This window comes from Osmia bicornis, unplaced genomic scaffold (assembly GCF_907164935.1).
Source record: "Osmia bicornis bicornis unplaced genomic scaffold, iOsmBic2.1, whole genome shotgun sequence".
Lineage (NCBI taxonomy): Eukaryota > Metazoa > Arthropoda > Insecta > Hymenoptera > Megachilidae > Osmia > Osmia bicornis.
The window spans coordinates 660,252-666,289 of NW_025791318.1; the positions used below are offsets into that span (position 1 = coordinate 660,252).

Sequence of the window (6,038 nt, forward strand, 5' to 3'; positions counted from 1 at the left end):
GATTAGAACATCCCATAAACAATAAGTAAATAACAGCTGAAAGCTAAAGGCAAACGCTAAAAGCTAAAAGCTAAAAGCTAAAAGCTAAAAACTAAAAATAAAGTAAAGTAAAGTAAAGTAACAGCTGACAGATGAATACAATAGTGAATAATAAACAGTAAATAATAGTCAATAATAGTAAATAATAATCAATAATAATAAACGTAATAACATAATTAAACGCGATTAAGGTGATTAAATAATAAAGGAGAATTGAGGAATTAAGAAAATAAGAATAAAGAATTTAAAATAAAGAAAGAAATAAAGAAAGAAAGAATGAAATACCGTGAAGGTATAGTATAGATACAATGAAATGAATTTCAAAATAATATAACCACAGATAATATAAACCATAAAATAGACACCTTCAAGATGTCGGGTGACAGAATATATACAGAGATATAACCTTAACCCTAACCCCTAATGTGTCAAAACAAGGATTGTCAACAGGAAGCAAGAACAGTGTAAGAAGACTCGTTAAGAATGGGAACAAGAACAAGATTACCTACTAAAAAGCCTGATAGTCAACTCAGAAAAAGGAAACAAGCAAGGTAAGATAATAATTACAATAATTGTAACAACGCACCATAAAATAAACAGGAATAGCACAACTTAATAACATGCATATTAATTCCCACAGAAAAGCACACTGTCACCCTATTACGACAGAACTATAAAATAACAATACCAGAGATAGACATCATGAATTAATTGAATTAAAGAATATCAAAGAAGAATCAGAATATCCAAGGATATAACAGGCGACAACCAAGGAAACGACAGTAAAATAAAATAAATAGTGATAAACAGTGATAACGCGGCACAAATAACTAAATATAAAATATAAGTATATTGAATATAGAATAACCGCATCAAAGCAAACCATAAATATATTAATTTAATCTACAACACTTTGTACCACCATAAATATAAAATTAAACTAAATCGTAACAGTAACTTTAATTCAGTTAATACAGAATGAATGAACAATAACGGAGTGAAAGAATGAACGAATTATCAGTGAAGTTATTAATAAAGAAATTAAAGAGAATGAAGTGAATAGGAAGCGTAAAGTATAAAGTGAAAGCCACGACCAGCATAATGTAATAATATAGGGTAAAGCAACGCAGTGTAATATAATGCAATGTAATATAATAATGTAAACAAATGTTATATAATAAATAAAGTAGAATATAAAATACAAGAAGTAGACTCAAAATATAACCGTAAAGCTTATTAACTAAATACTCTATTTCTATACCAAAGTAAATTATATGTTAAATGGTAAATGGTGGATGATAAGTGATCGTGTCAATGCAAATGTACATAGAACCAATTATTTCATGACATTTCAAAATAAGGAAATAAACAACACTGTAAATAATTCAAATCAAATATAAACTGTGTAATTCAGTTAAACACTATGCTACTGCATAGTGTAAGAATAAATCAATCAATCAATCAATAAGTAAAGTATTCTAAACTAATATTTAAAATGGTGAAATTAAACAGAACCCGCGCAGCATGAAAGCATTTGAATGGACAAAACCACTCATCATCACAGAAGAATAGCAAAATTAATTAAGATAAATCAAATCAAATCACCAACCTCAACTGGTCAGAATAAATAAATGAATGAATAACGAATAATGAATAAATGAATGAATGAATGAATGAATAAATCAAGGAAAAGAGAAACAACAGAATACTAGCAAGTACGAGTAAGGTAAAGTAAAATAAACCATTGAAAAGTAAAATTCAGAGATGAGATAACAAAGACAAATGACAATTATTTTCAGCAAACCCTAATGCGCCAAAGCCACGGTGTCAAAACTAGCATGCAAGGACTAGCTAAAAGGAACGACATTGAATAAGAGAACTGAATTGCAACTGAAAAGGAAAAGAAAAGAAAGGAAACAAGGTAAGGTAATGCAACATACTATAAAACAACAGTAATTACCCATACTGATGACATGACTATTAAATTTAAATTACAGAAACAGCCCACCATCATGGAAGAGCAACATTATGACCAGAGAAAGACGTCATGAATAAGCTGGATTAAAGGAAATCAAAGGAACACCAAAACATTAATGAATATCAAGGATGCACAGGGAAATCAAGAACAAATCAAGAAGCGATAATGAAACAAAATGTATAACAGCGATAACGCGACCTAATAAATTAGAGTAATAATAAATATATTAAATACAATATAAAATAAAGAATAACCATGGAAGCAAATCATAAATATATTAATACTAATACAATCTACAGAACTTTGTACCATCGTGTGTTAAAATAAACTAAATCATAACAGTTACTTTAGTTCAATTTTATTCAGGACGAATGAACAGTGACAGAGCGAAGGTAGTAATCAACATAGTATGATAATGTAATAATGTAATGTTCCGCAATATAACGTAGTGTCACGTAATATAATGTAAAACAGAAGGTATTATACTAAAGTAAAATACAAAATACAAATACAAGAAGTGTGTTTAATGAAATAATATAGTACAATCGTACAGATTATTAGCTACAATATTCCATCTCTTAACCAGAATAGCCTACAAGTTAAATCATAAATTATAAACTACAAATTATAAATTATAAATCATAAACCGTAAATAATTGTGGACACCGCTTGTCAGCACAAAGGAAAGAAATTAGAGTAAAATAAATTAAACCCTTTGACTATTAATCAGATAAACAATGAGCAAAGAACGAATGAATGACTGAATAAATAAATAGTAATGAGTAAATAATAAGTGAATAACGAAAGATTGAATATATGACTGCGAGCACAACTATAGAAATTAAGAAACTGGGAAATTGAGGAACCGAGAAATTGAGTAAATAAAGAAATAAGAAAAAGCGAAGAGGAAGTGAAAATGAAAATGGGAAAGTGTACTGCAAGCCGTAAAGTGTAATGTGCAAGCAAAATAACCAGCACAATACACTGTGATATAAAAGAAAAGAAAATAAAGAATGAATGATACCGTGAAGGTATAGCATAGATACAGTGAAGTGAATTTCAAAATAATATAACCATAGATAACATAAACCATAGAATAGACACCTTCAAAGATGTCGGGTAACAGAATATACATAACCTTAACCCTAACCCCTAATGTGTCAAAACAAGGATTGTCAACAGAAAGCAAGAAGAGTGTAAGAAGACTCGTTAAGAATGGGAACAAGAACAAGATTACCTACTAAAAAGCCTGATAGTCAACTCAGAAAAAGGAAACAAGCAAGGTAAGATAATAATTGTAACAACGCACCATAAAATAAACAGGAATAGCACAACTTAATAACATGCACATTAATTCCCACAGAAAAGCACACTGTCACCCTATTATGACAGAACTATAAAATACCAATACCTGAGAGAGACATCATGAATTAATTGAATTAACGAATATCAAAAAAGAATCAGAATATCCAAGGATATAACAGGTGACAACCAAGGAAACGACAGTAAAATAAAATAAATAGTGATAAACAGTGATAACGCGGCACAAATAACTAAATATAAAATATAAGTATATTGAATATAGAATAACCGCATCAAAGCAAACCATAAATATATTAATTTAATCTACAACACTTTGTACCACCATAAATATAAAATTAAACTAAATCATAACAGTAACTTTAATTCAGTTAATACAGAATGAATGAACAATAACGGAGTGAAAGAATGAACGAATTATCAGTGAAGTTATTAATAAAGAAATTAAAGAGAATGAAGTGAATAGGAAGCGTAAAGTATAAAGTGAAAGCCACGACCAGCATAATGTAATAATATAGGGTAAAGCAACACAGTGTAATATAATGCAATGTAATATAATAATGTAAAACAAATGATATATAATAAAATAAAGTAGAATATAAAATACAAGAAGTGGACTCAAAATATAACCGTAAAGCTTATTAACTAAATACTCTATTTCTTTACCAAAGTAAATTATATGTTAAATGGTAAATGGTGGATGATAAGTGATCGTGTCAATGCAAATGTACATAGAACCAATTATTTCATGACATTTCAAAATAAGGAAATAAACAACATGTAAATAAATCAAATCAAATGTAAACTGTGTAATTCAGTTAAACACTATGCTACTGCATAGTGTAAGAATAAATCAATCAATCAATCAATAAGTAAAGTATTCTAAACTAATATTTAAAATGGTGAAATTAAACAGAACCCGCGCAGCATGAAAGCATTTGAATGGACAAACCACTCATCATCACAGAAGAATGGCAAAATTAATTAAGATAAATCAAGATAGATCAAATCAAATCACCAACCTCAGCTGGTCAGAATAAATAAATGAATGAATAACGAATAACGAATAATGAATAAATGAATGAATGAATGAATGAATAAGTCAAGGAAAAGAGAAACAACAGAATACTAGCAAGTACGAGTAAGGTAAGTAAAATAAACCATTGAAAGGTAAAATTCAGAGATGAGATAACAAAGACAAATGACAATTATTTAGCAAACCCTAATGCTTCAAAGTCACGGTGTCAAAACTAGCATGCAAGGACCAGCTAAAAGGAACGACATTAAATAGGAGAACTGGATTGCAACTAAAGGAAAGGAGAAGAAAGGAAGGTAAGGTAACATACTATAAAATAACAAAATTACCCATACTGATAACATGACTATTAAATTTAAATTACAGAAACAGCCCACCATCATGGAGAGCAACATTGAGAGCAACATTATGACCAGAGAGAGACGTCATGAATAAGCTGGATTAAAGAAAATCAAAAGAACATCAAAGCATTAATGAATATCAAGGATGCACAGGGAAGAACAATCAAGAGACGATAATGAAACAAAATGTATGACAGCGATAACGCGACCTAATAAATTAGAGTAATAAATATATTAAATACAATATATAAAGAATAACCATGGAAGCAGATCAAATATATTAATACTAATACAATCTACAGAACTTTGTACCATCGTGTGTTAAAATAAACTAAATCATAACAGTTACTTTAGTTCAATTTTATTCAGGACGAATGAACAGTAACAGAGCGAAGGTAGTAATCAACATAGTATGATAATGTAATAATGTAATGTTCCGCAATATAACGTAGTGTCACGTAATATGAAATATGATGTAAAACAGAAGGTTTTGTACTAAAGTAAAATACAAAATACAAATACAAGAAGTGTGTTTAATTAAATAACATAGCACAGTCGTACAGATTATTAGCCACAATATTCCATCTCTTAACCAGAATAGCCCACAAGTCAAATCACAAATTACAAACCACAAATTACAAATTACAAATCATAAACCGCAAATAATTGTGGACACCGCTTGTCAGCACAGAGGAAAGAAATTAGAGTAAAATAAATTAAATCAAATCCTTTGACTATTAATCAGATAAACAATGAGCAACGAATGAATGGCTGAATAAATAAATAGTAATGAGTAAATAATAAGTGAATAACGAAGATTGAATGTATGACTGCAACCACAATTATAGAAATTAGGAAACTGGGAAATTGAGAAACCGAGAAGTTGTGTAGGTAAAGAAATAAGAAAGAAAAGGAAAGAGAAGAGGAAAGTTGCAATGCTGTAACCAAGCATAACCAAAACAATGCGCCGTAAACATAAATTGGATAAGTTGAATTCAATTAAATTAATTTTAATCAGATTAAATTTCACAGAAATTACAGAATTTAACAAAATTTACGGATTTCACCGAACAGCAACACGAATGAAACATGAAGCATGACAGCACGATTACCTGGTTGACTAAACACGCCCGTACCCAATAGTTACGATAAATTATAAATTGCAAGTTATAACTGCGATTGTAAATTGTAAACAGCCACGGGCGATCATGTTCACACAAATGCGGGAGTAAGAGTAGTGATTTACCCCGAATTTACACCGAATGAGATCTAAGAGATCCAAGGAGATCTAAGGGATCTAAGACGATCCAAGGATAATCAGAGC

The 6,038-nt window shown here is 29.6% G+C and overlaps 1 long non-coding RNA gene across 1 annotated transcript; it reads left to right on the plus strand.

The window, feature by feature from the left end:
* The first annotated feature begins 1,428 nt into the window (after positions 1–1,428).
* On the plus strand, positions 1,429–5,235 carry LOC114881541. The gene is made up of 6 exons (XR_006830393.1): positions 1,429–1,765; positions 1,839–1,960; positions 2,037–3,300; positions 3,381–4,483; positions 4,554–4,669; positions 4,740–5,235. It is a non-coding gene; the product is annotated as an uncharacterized LOC114881541 (long non-coding RNA).
* Positions 5,236–6,038: the final 803 nt, after the last annotated feature.